The following is a 17,822-nucleotide window of genomic DNA, read 5'->3' on the forward strand; positions in this document are numbered from 1 at the left end:
ATTTAAAATATGTAATTGCATATAAATGTCATACACTTTCCTCTCAGTTTCTTATGTATTAGTTTATTTACAAAGATATTTGTTTATGTGACAAATACAAAATTTACACATGGAGAATTATTTATAGTATTATCACCAGAAGTCAATGTGTCCAACACACTGAATAAAACACAATGTACATGAATAATCAATTCCTATGCAGTTGTATAAAAATAGCAATTTATTCATTTGAATGTTTTTTTCAGTTAACACTATTTTTTATTAGGATTATTGTTAGTGGAAGTTTCTATGGTTTGTTACTAGAGAAGTTTCTCTGATCATGTAGACCTCTGAAACCACAAGGAAGAGCCAGAGTATTCTCTTCTGAGCATGAAGCCAAATCTAGATGTTGCTTCTGTAACTGCCTTTTACTGCTGATAATCATTCCTCTCTTCTTTTGGAAGAATGAGATTGTGAGGATATAGTCTGACTGGTTTTATGGAAAAGAAATGCTATAGTTTGTTAAAAGTGTATGAATCATACACACAAGCAATTGATAACCAAAGATCTAAAAATCTCATAAAACTTAATATCAAAAAGACATTGAGCCAATCCTCAAATGGAATAGTTGAATTGACTTCTTCAAAGAAGAATGAAAATTTTCAAGGAAACTGAAAATAGTTTTGTCAGTTTCTTTTTTAGATGAAAAGCTAAAATTTTTGTTTGCACTATGTAGTTCTGAAAGCAAGAAGAATAAAGAGGATATATCGTAAACCTTGACTTCAGGATATAGTACAAAAGTAGTAACTAAAACAATGGTTTTGGAACCAGAACCCCAACACAGAACAGTGGGTAAAAATTAAAACCCAGAAATATGTCTATACATATATGTGAGCAACTAGCAATTATCTTATATTATATTTCAAAGGTTTTACAGTAATACAGTACACATATTTACTCTTAGCTGTTTTAGGCATTCAGTGTTTCAATGCAATGCTACCAGCAGTTTGACTTTCCTCCAGTGATGTCCAATAGGTTCACTTGAAACTGCTTGTCTGCCTTTTTGACAGGCACATTTCTACATTTATTGTTAACCTTTAGTTTATATTTCTTGCTTATACTGTTGTTGACTCTCTAGTATAGATATATACATATATTCCATCTCTACACTATATTGTGATAAAGGTCCCTGAATCTGATGTCTGTTACCTCCTCTTCCTCTAGACTTATCCCCTTCATTTCTTTCCTTTCCTGTCTTTCTCATTTCTGTATTCAGTGGTCAAGGGTAGTCTGGGTAGCCCTGCGGTGAGACAGGGCATTCCCTCCTCCTGTTATGCTTCTATAGACCACAGATCAGTGATACAACCTGGTACTTGTCTTTCTTGTGACTCACTTTAATTACATGATATTCTCCAGTTCTATCCAATTCCAACAAGATGAGTGATTTCTTCAGTCTTTGCAGCTGCATTGTGTAAGTTGTGTAACATTTTTCATTATTTTTCATCGGATACTGCACATATGGGTTGATTCCACATTCTAAATATTGTATTGAGTGTTGCTATGAATAATGGTGAGCATATATCCTCTTGAATGAATGTTTTTTTTTTCCTGGGATAGATACCACAATGTGGAATTGTTGGATCCTAAGTGTCAACTCTCTCTCTCTCTCTCTCTCTCTCTCTCTCTCTCTCTCTCTTTGTTGTTTTGGTTCAAACAAAATTGTTTTCATGTCTTACGCTTGGTTCTGTTCTGAGGGATCACTCCTAGAGGGTTTTGGGAACCATATGAGGTGCCAGGGATCAAACCCTAACTGGTCTCCTGCCAGGCAATGACTTTACCCACTGTACATTTATCTACTCTCTATATTTATTTCTCAGAAAAACTTCAATACTGGCTTTCTTAAGGATAGAACTAGTTGAGCCAGCCTTGGATAAGAGTTTCTTTTGCAAGCATACCCACCACCATAGACAGTTTCCAGTTATGTTTTTTTTTTGATGTGTGCTAGTCAAAATAGTCTCAAATTTTATCACATTGTCATCTTCATATATATTTCCCTGATAGTAAGTGGTGAGAACCATTATTTCATGTGTCTATTGGCCATCTATCTATCTCCTTCAGAAAAGTGCCTGACCATTTTCTCTCCCCATTTTTGTATACGACTTTTGTATAATTTTCTGCTGTTAACCTTTGTGCTTTGTGTATCTGTTAGGAATTACTTCTCTGATATTTTGAATGCAAATATTTTCTCCTTTTCTGTTGATATCTTTTTGTTTTAGCCCATGTGCAGAAATGTGTGCAGAAATCTTTGGCTTTGATGAGTTTCCATTAGTTTATTTTTGTTTCTGTTTTCTTGACTGCTTATTTCATAAGAAATGATGTTCAATGCAAGAGACAAACTCATAGGTAAATAGTAACTCTAGATCACTGACACCATGTGTACATGTAACAAACAGATATAGAGCTACATACTACATATAAAACTACATTCCTCTAGAAAACATATTGGAAGTTACTCCTAGAGTTACATATGCAATGTATTAACCAGATTCCCCTTCTGATTATTTATCTTTGAGAAATACAAATATGTCCCCCAAACAGTCAAGGAATAATAATTGAAAATTTATTGTTGAAATTGGTGCCACCAACAGGTCAATCTTTACCTGTGCTGCGAGTGCATCAGCAGCTTGATTGTGCCTTCAGGCTTCCTGATATCGCAAAATTGCTGCTGTTCCTTTGGCCAGGCCCCAACAACTTGGGAACAAGTTTATCAAGCAATTAAATGGCCAAAAGTTAGATGTGTGGCAGCCACACCCACAAACCACCTCTGGCTCAGCTATACAAGCTCAACCCTCTAAGCTCTACTGCTTGCCTTTCTTCAGAGACCCCTTAATAAATCTCTTAATAAATTTCTTAATAAAGAAATCAAAAGCTGCAGTTAAGCTCAGACCCATTCATGGCTGAACAGACCAGAATAAATTGGATGGGGCAGGTTGGCCTGTGCCTGCCCAAGCAGAATCCCCAGCAGCCACTTGATTCCACAATCCAAAATTGCTGTCATACCCAAAGTCGGACTCCACTATCTCAGGATGGACTTCACCAAGATATAATCTGCTGAAAATTTTGTAACTTGGATCTTAGTGCACCAACAAGTCCTGGCCCAGAGTTACAGAGGCAAGTCCCGGAAGACATTACAGTGCCAGAGATCTCTCTGGACCCAATACCGAACCAATATCACCAGGGCTCCCCAGATGGAGCAGGTGCAAACTCCCCACCTACTCCAGATGGAATACCATTGATCAGAACTTACACAAGCAAGGCCCATGTATGTGGGTTCCAGGACTAAATCTCTAGGATGCTTGGCAGCAGAGGACCTGGGCTGTCTCTCCCCGGGTCCCCATTCCCCCAGAAGACTGGCTCTCAGCCCACTATTTGCCTCCAGATGCCATCTTAGCACACCAACATCCTGGCCCAGAAACACAGAAGTGAGTACCAGAAGACACCACAGCATTGGAGATCTCTCCAGGCCCCATACGGAGCCAATATCACCGGGATATCCCAGATAAAGCAGGTGCAGCCTCCCCAACTACACCAGATGGAATACCGGTGACCGAGAAATTCCACAAACAAGGTCCAGGTATACGGGTTCCAGTACTAAATCTCAAGGCCACATGGTTGCAGAGGACACAGGCTGTCCATCCTTGGGTCCCTGCTTGCCCAGAGGACTGGCTGTCACTCCCACAATTTGCCTCTGGGCATCCTCTTAGCACACCAACAGCCGTGGCCGAGAGACACAGCAGAGAGTTGTAGAAGACACCACAGCACCAGATATCTCTCCGGGTCCCATACTAAGTCAATATCACTGGGGAACCCTAGATGGAGCAGATGCAGTTTCCTCACCTACTTCAGGTAGAATCCCAGTGACTAACAGCTTCCACAAGCAAGGCCCAGGTATGTGGGTTCCAGTACTAAATCTCCAGGCCACATGGTAGCAGAGAACCTGGACTGTCCCTCCCTGGGTCCCTGTCCACCCAGAAGTTTGGATGTTATGTCCACAATTTGCCTCCAGACTCTATCTTATTGCACCAACAGCCCTGACCCAGAGACCCCCCAATTCAATCCCAAAATGGATTAGTGTCATACAGAGATGTCTCTGGAACCCAACCATTTACAATCTAGAAATTTACATTTACAATTGTGGCTGTGTGAGATCTTATGTTATTCAAAAAGAGTTATGGAAATTATATTATCTAGCATCTGCCCCTGGCAGGCACGCTTGAATGGTGGTTGGGAAATTCGAGCAAAACAAAATGCCCAAAATTAGAGAGAGAATATTGGGGAAGTTGTCTGCCATAGAAGCAAGGTGAGGACTGGGATGAGTTGGGGGGGAGGTGATACTTGGGACATCAGTGGTGGAAAATGTGAAGTAGTTGAGGGATGGGTGTTTCATCATTGTGTGGCTGAATTGTATACTTTTTTATTCTGTTGTCTTGAGTACTAATTTATAAGAATTAGTATTTGGTTCAAGAGAGCAATTCATGGAGAGATAGTAACTCCAATCACTGACACCACACAGTAGATGTATAAAACAGATATAGAAACACCCATCTAGAAAACTCTTTGGAAATTATTTCTAGAGTTTCACATGTAACTTCTTTCATATTATCCAGATTTATTTTCTGATTATTGCATGTTAGAAACACAAACATGTCCTGAAAACATAAAAGATTAATGCTAATAGTAAATGCATTCTGTGTGAACACTATACAAAAATACAAAAATAGCCTTTTAACCTATGCATATAAAGCATGAAAATAAATTGTGGTTCATTTATACTATTTGGCTTTAAAAGACAAATACAATATCTGAAACACAATGACAAAATTTCTGAAAACTATGCCTACATTGTGATTGAGTTAGACCTCATGATTATTTCCTGACATCTCCAGAGTCTCCTGAGGAGGGCTGCCTTGGCTTCCATCCTCCTCAGGAACATCCTGCAAAGCTCTGTGCAGAATTAATTTGAGCCTCCTTCTTTGTTGTCTTTGCTGGTGCCTATAAGATCCAACAAAGAAGTAAATGATGGGATTGGCACAGCTATTGACAGAGGCTAATACTTCTGTCACTATAGTTAGGTTTAAGAGGTGCGTAGTAGAATAAGTTGACATCCAGACTAAGAGAAAATGATAGATTCCCCAGGGCAGTCCACAGAGGAGGAAGACCAGTACTGTGATCCCAATGGTCACATTCAGTCTCATCAGCTTCAATTTCTGGGAGCCACAGAGCAATCTGGTCAGCAGCACCAGGCTGGATCCAAATAGAATCACAAAGGAGAAAAGAAGCCATGTGGAAATACTTAAATTAATTAGCCTACACAAAGCTTCCTCAGGATAACCAGATAATAAGTCACAGAAGCTCATTCTCAGGATCGTCAGAAGCAGGGACAGTGCCCAGAGCAGGCCACACACGACAGATGATATGTGTTTTGGGCAGTCACAATGATACCAGATGGGCTTTAGGACAGACAGGCAGCGCTCAGTGCTAATGGCAGTGAGAATGCTCAGGCCTGCAATCTATGGAAAGACAAACATTATATGAAAAATGTGGAAAATTAAGATGACGTATACTTTGATATCTCTGACCAAACTCATTATGGAGAATACCATGTAGGTGGATAGACAGACAAAATCAGCTCCTGCCAAGTTGAGGATGTAGACAGAGAAATCATTCCTCTGCATGCAGAAAGCCAGGAGCCAGAGCACCACAGCATTTCCTGCCAGCCCCACCAGGGAAATGATGAATTCCAGAATGCCTGAGATCAGCAAAGCCAGGTCAGGTGGTCTGTCAAAGTCCTCCCAGTCACTTGCATACTGCGGTGTACTTTCAGTCATCCAAGCTGTGGCAGTTACATCCATGCTCAGATACTCTCTGCTGGTGTTCCTGGAAACACAAATGAGAAAGAATTTTCAGTATGACCATGGATTCTCATGGCAATACAGGTACCTGAGACCAGAGAGAAGCAACTTAGACAGTTTAAGCAGGCCACACAGCTTTGGCATCCTATATTTAGACTCTGCCTGATCTTTCTGATTAAAGCCTGGGATTTCACTGCTGAATCACAACTTTTCACAAATATTAAATGTTCTCAGGTCCTGATTTTCCCATTAGCTTCCTAGGTCATGGCGCATTGCGCAGTGTCTGGAGGGGAGTTTTCTGGGCAGAATGTAAGGGCAGCATCGGAACCCTGAGGCCAGTCTTCTGGCCAAAATCTGAGGGTTACAAAGCAGGTAAGGGGTATTCTGATAACATTTCAGTATCAATAATGACAACCATAATGCCAAAAAGGAGAGAAAGAGGAAGAGAGAGAGAAATTAAAAAAAAGCTCCTGCCATAGAGGTGAGCAGGGGGTGATGGGTGGTGTTGATGGTAGGGAACCTGGGCATACTAGTGCAGAGAAATCTACACTGGGGGAGGGAGTGATGTTGGAATACTGTATGACTGAAATCCAATCATTAATGGTCTTGTAATGCTTTAAAAAATAAATAAAAAGAAAATATATGAGTGAGGAGAAAGTTTAAAAGCAAGGGAAAAATAGAATGACATGCAAAAAATGCAAAAATAGAACTGTCACCAGAGTAAACATGCGTAAAAAGACGTATCTTTACTTACTCTTATTTTGAAAGTTTTTGTGTTTGAGAGTATTCATTAAACATGCGCAGTAACTCGATCTCCTGTGAGCTTAAAAGATAAGAGACTCTAGTAGGTGCCTTCTAATAATAAAGGATAGTGTATACCATGGTAAATAAAAGCTCAGTGATATTTTAATATTTTAGTATGGGAAAATGCATGTAAGCAATGGAGAGAGGGGGCAGTGGAGCTAAATGAGAGAATTCATTATTTATTTAATCCTGCTACCTGTGAAAGTATAGAAAGATCCTATTTGTATTTTTTAGCATGTATTTCTAGAGGACTCTTTGGAGAACTGGTTTGGAAATTAATTTTTTTGTTTTGTTTTATGTCTGTGGCACACCTGATGATGCTCAGGGATTACTCCTGGATATGTACACAGAAATTACTCCCGGAATGCTCGGTGGACCATATGGGATGCTTGGGATAAAATCTAAGCTGGCTGCATGCAAGCAAATACCTACTGCTATACTGTCACCAGCCCCCATGGAGATTGATTATTGGTCAGGTGCCTTTTACCAGAGTGACTTGTGATTTAAGCTCAAATGCTCATTTGAATTTCACTTGGGAATAGCTGGCACATCAAGGTGAAGAAGAGCTGCTGGTTTCACACTCTTCAAGATAAAACCTCTCTTGGGTCTTCTTTAGAAAAATTGTGTTAACAGAACAAAACTGGGACTCTGAGAGGCTGACAGGAGGGCTGAGTAGAGGGCGTTTTAGGTGATGAGATGACACTGAAATCCAGCAGGTGGGAGTGGTGAGTGTGTTACCTATGTAAAGGGATAAAATTAACCCTTGACTTTCATATCTAAATAATTAAAACCATTCACAAACTAATGTAAAAAGAATGAAAAAGCTAAGTAAATACTATCATTTCAATACAGAGTAAAGAAAATGGAAGCACAAAGGGTTTGAGTGGCAGGTACCTGATTGCATGCATACAGTTGGTGCAGTGCTGTTCTGAATATCCAGGTCTGGGTCAGTTGCTTTTTCTTTCTCAACTCTACAGATCCACTTGTAGAACGAAATTGTGCCTCCTTAAAGAGAAGGAGAGAAAGATGCCAGTTAACTCTTGTACACATGCCAGGAGGGATATACTGATTTTAGATTTTATGTATAGCTTGGATTATACAATTTTAAATGTTAAAGACATTTTGTGAAAAATAAGGAGAAATTATTTAACATTTAATCACTGTATCACTGTCGTTCCATTGCTCAAGCGGGCACCAGTAATGTCTCCATTGTGAGACTTGTTGTTACTGTTTTGGGCATATCAAATACGCCATGGTAGCTTGCCAGGCTTTGCCCTGTGGGTGGGATAATCTTGGTAGCTTGCCAGGCTATCCAAGAGAGATGGAGGAATTGAATCCCGGTTGGTTGGCCACGTGCAAGGCAAACACCCTACCTGCTGTGCTATAGCTCCAGTCCCTCAAGGGTTTTATTTTTTTTTTTAAGTGTTGTTTAAACTCAGGGTCACTTACTCTTTTCCTCTAATCTCTAAACTACTTGAAGATTAACTCACATTTCTTTTCTATACGCATAAAGGTCTTAGAGGTGATCTGAGCTCACCAAGAGAGAGAACAGGAAATATACATGCTAACCAGTAACTCCAACTAATAAAAGCCAGCGGGGCATTCTAGCCGCTCGAGAGAAAGTTCCCCCTGGCATATCCCGCTAGCGGCGAGCTGGCTTTCTCTGGGACAAGGGCCCGAGGAAGCGATGGGAAGGAGACTCTACTGCCAACAAGGCCACTGGCACCCGAGAGCCACAAGGACTGGAGAAAAGACGGGCCCGTGCACGACGCCAGCCGCGGCGTGGGCAGCTGCACAGCCCTCTGCCACCCGCTCCTGCTCGGGACACGGCGATGGCCAGGAGCGAGAACGGGGGTCTCCTGAACAAAGGAGCCCGCGCCCGGCTGGAAGAACGGCCGGAAAGGCAGGACCTCTGGAAAGCCGGGAAAGAGGGCGCCCCCAGACCCGTCTCCCGCCCTCTGCCCTCTGCCATCTGGACTGTTTCGGATTCCAGTCCTGCAGGAACAGAGGAAAGTGGGGAGGGGCGTAGGGGTGGGGGACAGAAAAAACAAACACAAACAAACAAACAAACAAACACAAGAAATCCTGGAAATGCCATAGTGGAGCTGGTGTGGGAAGGTGCCCCCTGGGTCCTCCCCAGGCCCTCCCAGGTCCAGTGGCGGCCACTGACCTGATGGGCACGGACATGCGCTCCCAGCGACCGAGCCGAGGGCACCTCCTGCTGGACTGCAGGCACCGCCCCATTGGGCATCAGGATGAGCTGGGAGGCCAGAGGGACATTCTGGCTCAGGGGCCGCTTGACCAGCAACAGTTTTCCCATTGGTAGCTGGAGAGGATGGAAGGCAGAGCAGACAGACAGACAGACAGACAGAAGAGGCTGAAGGGAAGGATAATGGGACAAAATAAACAGAAGCTCCGGGAGGTGGATGCCCAGCCCCTTCCCGCACCTACCCGGAATACACGCCCTTCCCAGAGGGGTCTGAGGAAGGCGACCTAGAACAGACAGGAAACTCGGGGGTGATGAAGAGAGTCAAAAACCGGTCGGGTCTTTTTTTTTTAACATTTAATATAATTTATAATGATTTTTTTGTTTGATGTTACTGTCAGGTTTCATGGATAAAACAGATCATCTCCCAAGGACAATGTTCAAAGGCACAAGTCCCTGGCTACTAGGAAATACAACCTTTGCTCTACCAAGCAGAAGACTCAAATGGTAGGAGGGCATCCTCCCCCCTGCAAGCCCCGCAACAATACAAAGAGAACTTATTTTTCGGGAGATCATAAATAAGCCTGATGAGAAGAGGTACAGTACAAATATATTTCCATCTATCAGGGCACAGGTTCTATTTACTCATGGCATTTAACACAAATGTCAGTTGTGATAAGTTCTTGTCTTTTTTGCCTCCAGAAAAAATTACCTTAGAAACCTGAACCTTCTTCAAGTTTGTGGTTTATAATAATGCTCATTATTATAATCTCCTCATGCAGAGCTATTCACTTGACTATTTTTTACATACCCTTATTAACACAGAATAAGATAAATTAAGGAGAATAAATAACTTGGGATCTGGGTTGGTCAACATCAGCCCTGATCAAGGAGTTATGCCTAAGGAATTTAGATTTCCTGTAACATCATGTATAATGAGAGGAGTTTCCATCAAATGTCTCTTGATGGGGCAGTTCCTGAGGAAGAATCAGGATTGAGAGACTGCAACTACCCACTGTTTCTATTCCTCTAAGAAATATTATTGAGGTTGTGGGAACAGGGCTGCCTGATTCTCGATGGTACCAAGCATTTGGGCACGTTGGGCACCTGATCTGAGGACGGCTGGGAATAATATTCTTACAGTCCCATGAAGAATATTACAATTTGTGACTTTGCTTAGGCTAGATAAAGCAAGATCAGAAGACAAGGAAATGCAAGCAAGATAAAGCAAGATCAGAAGACAGGGAAATGCAAGCAAAATATTTAGGAGGAAACTAGATGTGGCAGACGCAGATGACCTATGTGTTAGGAGACAGAGTGAAAAGAAAGAAACAAATAAGGAGAAAACTGAGTGTTACTAGAAGCCTCTGGAGGAAAAGAATCAAAGGCATTCTGCACTTTGCTGTTAAGAAAAGAATCATTCCTTCATATGGGAAAGAGTCGTGTGGTCTGAGGTGTTCGTTCAAAGATGTCTCATTATTTCAGAGCTGAGAGTCAAGGACTGATTGAGCCATCCAGTGTCTCTTAGTTCTGCCTTGCATGGTGGCCTGGGAGGAGGTGGGGTGGAACCTCAAGCATGTTGTTCTCTGTCAGGGAACCTGTGCTTTTAATTTATGGCATTCAACAGTAAAGGTAGTCATGAACAGTGGGTGTCTATTTAGTGTCATGGTAAACTCAAAACTACAGAATTCCCAAACCTGGTTCGTTTCTGTTGTTTTTCATGTTAGCTATCATAACCTCGCTATCTACCTATTGACCCGTACAGATAGTCATTGTTATACTCTCATTTTAGGAAGAACATGCGTCTCAAATATAATGAAAGAACTTGTGAAATCTGAGCCTGAAGAGAAGAGACCTATTATTATTGGCCTTAGTCCTAGAACACTGACTGAGGAATTCTCCCTGTTTTCTGCCACATTGTTTGTAATAGGAGAAGCTCCCCTGAAATGTCTCTGAACAAGACACTGTCTAAAGGGTTTTACAAAAGGTTGTAGAGATTTTTAGTCCCCTGTTATAATCTTTCTACTCTTCTCAAAAATGATTATTCTGAATTTTGGAATAGTTTTTCTTGGGTCTAGTACCAAGATTGGGGTCTGTCATGATGGAATGTCTGTTCATAGGTGAGCAGAAGTGAAACGCTCATTCTTTGTGCTCTGCCTCTCCTTCTCGTGGGATGGATATTGAAAGCAGCATGAGTTCACAAATTTTAGTATGGGGAGTATAACAGCAAAGGAACATGGTGTCTTGAAAATTGGGTCATGAACTTAATTTTGTTGTTTTATTGAATTAGCACCAAAAGTATGGGACTAGAGATAGTACAGTAGTTAATAAATGTGCTCCATATGCAGTTGACCTCAATTTGATCCCCGGCATGACTTATGACTCCCCAACAGCACTCCCAATGATTCCTGGGCACAGAGCCAAGGTACCACCAAGAATTCTGGAAGGTACCGAGAACTGGGCTCTGTCATGCTGGGGCAACTGCTCTTTCGGCTTGCAGAAGTGAGAACCTACTCTTATTCTTTACACTCTGTGTTTCCTTCTCTGGCTGAATTTCATCAAAGAATCATTCAAATTGAATTTACATCTTTTGTTATGGAGAGTGACATAGTGTGACTGAATATGTCAAAATGTGACTGAAACCCATATCCCCTTGGCAAAATAAAATCACAGTTATAATGGAAGTCTTCATTCAACCCTGAAAATAAAAGTCATGCATACTTATCAATGCCAATGGACCTCGATATTTTAAAATAAAATATTGTATTATCTGAATTTATAATAATAAGTAATCTCAAAGAAAGGAAGTAACTGGATATATGACAACAAAAATGTAAACATAAGTGAGATGCTGAAGGACATATAATCTTCTATACTACAGAGATAGTACAGGGGTTAAGACACTTTCCTCCCACTAGGAGGACTCAAGTTCCAACCCTGGCACTACATATAGTCACTGAGTACTGAAGGAGTGATCCCTGAGTATAGAACCCAGAATAAACTTTGAGAACTACTGACTGTGACTGATAGCAATTAAAAAATTTAATCCCCTGTACTTGCAATCAAATCCCACTTGATTTAGGCATAGCCTATGTCTACTACCCATCCAGAAAAGGAATCTCTGTTTCATGGGTGGATACTCATTACCTCTGGACCTGGTACATCCTGGAAAATGAAGACGCTGCCACGAGCATGAGTATAGGAGGACAGCAATTTAGAGTTTTTACTTTCCTGACCTACCTATGTGATTGTGAGTTGACAGAAACTGGAATGATCTACCCGAAGACATAGTTTCTCTCGAGCTACACTCATAGCTAACCCCCAACCGAGAAGTATAGCCTTAATCCTAAGTTTTGCTAACTTATATTGCTTTTCTCTTTCAAATATAGTGAAATCAAAGCTCTTTGCCATTAATTTTGTTGATGAATTGTTACTACCATTCCATGCAAATTTACCTAAACCTCCCCATTTGATAAAATTTTCCTTGAATAAATTCTTAAGTCAACCTATATTAGGTTGTGTGTGTGTGTGTGTGTGTGTGTGTGTGTGTGTGTGCGCGTAAGGCAGAAAGAAATAAGAAAGAAAATATCAGGAAACAATGGAAATCCCTCTAATTTATTGGTAGAAACCTTACAAGTTACCTTGTTACACAAAAATGAAATTTGACTCAGCCTGTGACTCTCCAGTCTATCCATTTACAAACAAATTCACATGACTTTGTTTTTACCAGTGGCTGTGTAGTATTGTGCAGATGAGTTTCTTTTGAAACTCAGTCATAAATAACTCTGTAGCGGTGGCTCTTATAGACGTTCAATTAATAAAAAAGAATGCAAATTATTTCAGGAGCCAGTGGATTCCCTGGCAGTTCACAAGATTGCTAGACCAGTACTCTAGGAGCCTGATGGCAGATAGAGCCTGATCTGCACTTCTCTCTGAGATCAATTCATCAGTCTGACCAGCAGTGCCAGAGAAGTAAAAACTGAAACAACTGAACACCCAGCACTGATGGCACCCGGGACCCACAGGGCAGCCCCCTGTGGAGCAGGTGGCTGTGCTACACTCAGGGCTGATAGCTTTGATGTTCAGGCCTGTTATTTAGGTGAACATAGTAGACACATGCTGAAAATTATGGCATGTAGGTAAATATGGAATGTAAAGAGCTGATGTGCCTCCCCTGAGACATGTGAAAGGACAGGGAGACACGATCAGAATCCCTGAGGTTGTCGTTTCCTGCGTTCAAGCCTAGGTCTCCTTAGTTCTAAAGCTGTGGCTTTCTGTACTGTGGCACGGATCCACTCTTAGAGTTATAATGCCAATTTCAAGAAAATAGTGAAATAATTGTTCATTTATTTTAAAGAAAAGCTAAGGATTCCGTGTAGGCAAAGTAATTCTTAGAGAAGAAACAAAAGACGTCAAATAACATGGCTGCTGGCAATTCCGAATTTGTTTGTTTGTTTGTTTATTTATTTATTTATTTATTTTTTGAACTAAACTGATCCTTCATGGTCATTATCTTGACATTTTTGTTTTTTGTAATACAGAAAATAAATGCATCTTCTTGTGACAAAAAAAACAAGGAGAAAAATTATCAATTCATAGTTGATAAGACGAAAAGAAAAATTTAGGACAATATAGAAACAGTTTGACTATTGGTACAATTGGTTCCAATCTGTAAATTCATTTGATCTGACAGGGGTCTAAACTGTTCTATATACCATTATAGATATGCTTGTGGCTCTTAATAATCTGTAAAAACAATAATAATGCCAAAATAAACATTTATTTTTGAAAGAAATCTGAACAATGACTGACAAGTCCTTGAGAAATCTAGCTTTGTGAATATACCACCATATGTGTTTTGTCTTAGAATCTGAATTTATTTTTAAAAATTGTTTATCTTGGGGCTGGAGTGAGAGCACAGCAGGTAGGACATTTGCCTTGCACATGGCCAACCCGGGTTCAAATCTCAGCATCCCATATGGTCCCCCGAGCACTGCCAGGAGTAATTCCTGAGTGCATGAGCCAGGAGTAACCCCTGTGCATCGCTAGGTGTGACCCAAAAAACAACAAAAAAAACAATATAAAAATTGTTTATTTTGACTTATATTGTAAATAGAGGTTTCTTATGGACTTTATTCTGACACCACCCCCACCAAGAGTGTATCCATCACCCATCCTCCTTCTCACATGCCTTCAGTGAATTGTATGTGACAGTTCCCCAGTATCTTGCTTTTGGATTTTTGTTTCTGCCTAACTGTGTATCTTTTAAAAATAGATAGATAGATTCAGAATTGCCACAGAACCTGTTATTTTACTTCCAGATTTGTATTACAGGACTGTGCTAAACTTGAACATTAATGTTACAGAAGAATTGTTTATAATATTCCCATAATAAATAGGGTCAACAAATAGAGGATTCACTCACTTATCATGTGGAATGGAACAATACAGGGTACTAATTAAAATAAAAAGTAATTACAGTTAATGAAGTATAAGAGGGATGACACTGACTCTGGGGACACTGGTGGGGTGATTGGTATTTCAATATTGTAAGCTTGAAACATTTTTATTATGAACAGCTTTTTAAATCATGGCCTCTAAATAAAATCTTTTTAATTAAAAAAATCAGTGTGATATAGCATATTCTTTCACATGGGCGAATCTGAATCTCTCATGATGAATGAAATAAGTTAGTTATGAAAGACGGATTCCATTTACCTGGAAAGTGTAAACTAGGAATGTACATTGAGAGACAGGAAGTAGGAGAGTAGAAAGTCAGACAGAGTGGAGCTGGGAGATTGTTAGGAGATGGAAATGATCACAAATAGCTATTAAGTTTCTTTTGGGACTGATGAAAGCATAATACAAATAATTGTTCTACTAAAACCCATAACGGATAAATAATATTATGATGTGAATTACATCCTAGTAAAGCTGTTTTTAATTTAAAAAGAAGAAACAAAAGACACATAATGCTCTTTAACTTCAAGCTATATAAAAAAAGTTGTAAAAAGAACCTACTGGTTTCGAAAAATATAGACTCACTCAGGCCACTAGAATAAAATAAAGCCCAATATATACATATATATATATATATGTGACTGTCACTGTCACTGTCATCCCCTTGCTCATTGATTTGCTTGAGTGGGCACCAGTAATGTCTCCACTGTGAGACTTGTTGTTACTGTTTTTGGAATATCGAATATGCCATAGGTTTCTTGCCAGGCTCTGCCGTGTGGCTTAGATACACTTGGTAGTTTGCCGGATGTATATATATCCAGCAAATATATATCCAGCTGGAGCGATAGCACAGTGGGTAGGGCGTTTGCTTTGCATGCGGCTGACCCGGGCTTGATTCCTCCCTTCCTCTCAGAGAGCCCGGCAAGTTACCGCATGGCAGAGCCTGGCAAGCTCCCCGTGGCCTATTAGATATGTCAAAAACAGTAACAAGTCTCATGATGGAGATGTTACTGGTGCCTGCTCAAGCAAATCAATGAACAGTGACAGTGATCTTAAATTGAAGTTTGGAAATGAAGAGTTTTATATATATATATATATATATTTTTTATGCATATATCCAAGCAGCTGACTTTTTGACATTTTTTATTTCACTAGATACTAAGGTAGTGTGATTTACATAGTTATTCTTAGCTGACATTTATGAGTACAGATTCTCAACACCAATCCCACCAGCAGTATAGTCTTTCCTGTACTGATGTCCAGGTTTCCTCTCAAACCCCAGCCTGACTCCTGATAGACACATTCTAAGTTTGATTGTCTTAGTTTAGATTTCATACTTACAATAATGCTGGCTCTATAGTATAGAAATATACATATATACCCCATCTTTGAAATAGTGAATTATTGGGTCTGATGGTAACATTATCCTCTGAGAAACTCCTCTTAGAAACATTTATACTGAGCTGAATAGACAAGATTTCTACCAGAAGTGGATGAGATCTCCTTTTTCACTATATACTGCCAAAATAAATTGTTCCCATTTTTTATAATTTGTGTATCGTTGTGCTGATGTCAGATAGTATCTCATTGTCTGCCTTTTAAAAATTTTTCTAATAATAAATGATGATGAGTATTTTTTTCATGTCTTTTTTTTCATGAGTCTTTCAGTTATTTTCATCGAAGAAGTGTCTGTTAATTTCCTTTCCCCAATTTTGGATAAATAGAGCTTCTGGATTATGTTTCATTGTTAATCTTGTATAAAAAATTTAATTATATCAAGAAGCACTGTTGCAAATTTGTTCATGATTGTGTTTCAGTTATACAATGTTTGACACCCATCCTTAACCATTGTACATTTCCCACCACCAGTGTTCCCCATTTCACTCCTGCCACTCCAACACCCCCAAGACTACCTCCATGATAGACATTTTTCTTTTTTCCTCTGCTCTCTTTCATTTTGGGCATAATGATTTGCAATACAGATACTGTCTCTCCACCTAATTTCTTTTTTTTTTTTTTTTTTTTTTTTTTTTTTTTTTTTATTTTTTTTAAATTTTATTGAATCACCATGTGGAGGGTTACATAGTTCTCAGGATTATGTCGGTTATACAGTTCTCAAACACCCTTCACTTCACCAGTGCCCATCTTCCATCACCAACCCCCCCAGTATACCTGCCGCCCCCTCCCACCTCCCCAGTCCCAACCCTTGCACATGATATGTTTCACTTCGTTTACGCCTTATTTCGATTACATTCCATGTTTCAACACACAACTCACTACCGTTGTTGGGGTTTCCCCCAAAAAAGAAAAGCAGTCCTATTGCCAAGGAGGCATTTGATAGTTCTCCATTGCTAAGAATATAGAGATATTAAGTCCCGCTGTTTGTTACATAGTTTTTCTTTTTCCCCCTTGCCCCGCGCCACCGAGTTCACGCCTGTTTTAGTAATCGCCACGCTGCCTGACAAGGGAAAAAAAAACCGAAAAGGATGGTTATTTCCCGTCATCAGCAGGCGTGGGGCTCTGGCTTAGTTGATAGACTTGTAGAGTATCTGCAAGCAGTCTCTGGAAACGACGGTCTTGCGCTGGTGTCGGCTCCGGCTCGAGATTCCACCAGCGTCCCGCTGTTCCTTGTACATAATTTTTCCCCTTATATCCCATTCCCACGCCACCAGGTCTGTTTGCTTAACGGACATCACACTGTAGTTGATGACACACCGCGTTTCTTCCCGAGAAAGAAGAAAATTTCTTCTCAGCCGGCGTGGGGATATAGCTTAGTTCAGTCTAGTGAGATGGCTACCACTTTGATTGCCTTCAATATTTCAGCAACAGACTTACTATTAGGATCTCCCACAAAAGTCCGCCCCATTAGAAAGGAACCATTACATATTGCTCATACTAAGATGACATTAAGTCGCGCGGCCGCGGCAGCGGCCACGCGGTTTTGGGTTTCTGTATAAAGTCCAGGGAAAGTACAACCAGAAATAACATCACTATAAACTTTTACCCTTTTATGGTGCTCATAAGATGGAGAAACCTAGAGAGAGGCTCGGCGTCTCCGTTTTGCGCTCAGGAAAACCGCGGCCCCTGCGCTGTGCTCAGGAGGGAGGAGTTGAGAGAGAGACAGGTTAAAAGAATTGGGGGATGCCCGGGTCCCACAGCTTCAGCACGCCGTGGGGTCTCTGGTCCCATGCCGGAATTAGTTCAGTGGGCTGCTTGGGGTCCGAGGGCGCTCCCTCGGGCCCCTCCATCATGCTCCTTCCACAGCCGGGTCCAAAAGGAAGCACACGTGGGGGAGGTGGGTTTAAGTATCTAACTGCGGTGGGCGGGGGTCGCCGCCCCCGCCCCCTGGGGACTCCCGCAAGCGCGCTCACGTCCTGTTTTGGCTGAATCGGCGACTCCGTTTTGCGCTCAGGAAAACCGCGGCCCCTGCGCTGTGCTCAGAAGGGAGGAGCTGAGAGACA

General features: G+C 40.9%; 1 pseudogene; it reads left to right on the forward strand.

Moving 5' to 3' along the window:
- Positions 1-242: 242 nt before the first annotated feature.
- On the forward strand, positions 243-474 carry LOC129406150 (small nucleolar RNA U3; annotated as a pseudogene).
- The last annotated feature ends 17,348 nt before the right edge of the window (positions 475-17,822 follow it).

The sequence above is a fragment of the Sorex araneus genome, chromosome 6, assembly GCF_027595985.1.
Source record: "Sorex araneus isolate mSorAra2 chromosome 6, mSorAra2.pri, whole genome shotgun sequence".
In the NCBI taxonomy this organism is placed as follows: Eukaryota; Metazoa; Chordata; class Mammalia; order Eulipotyphla; family Soricidae; genus Sorex; species Sorex araneus.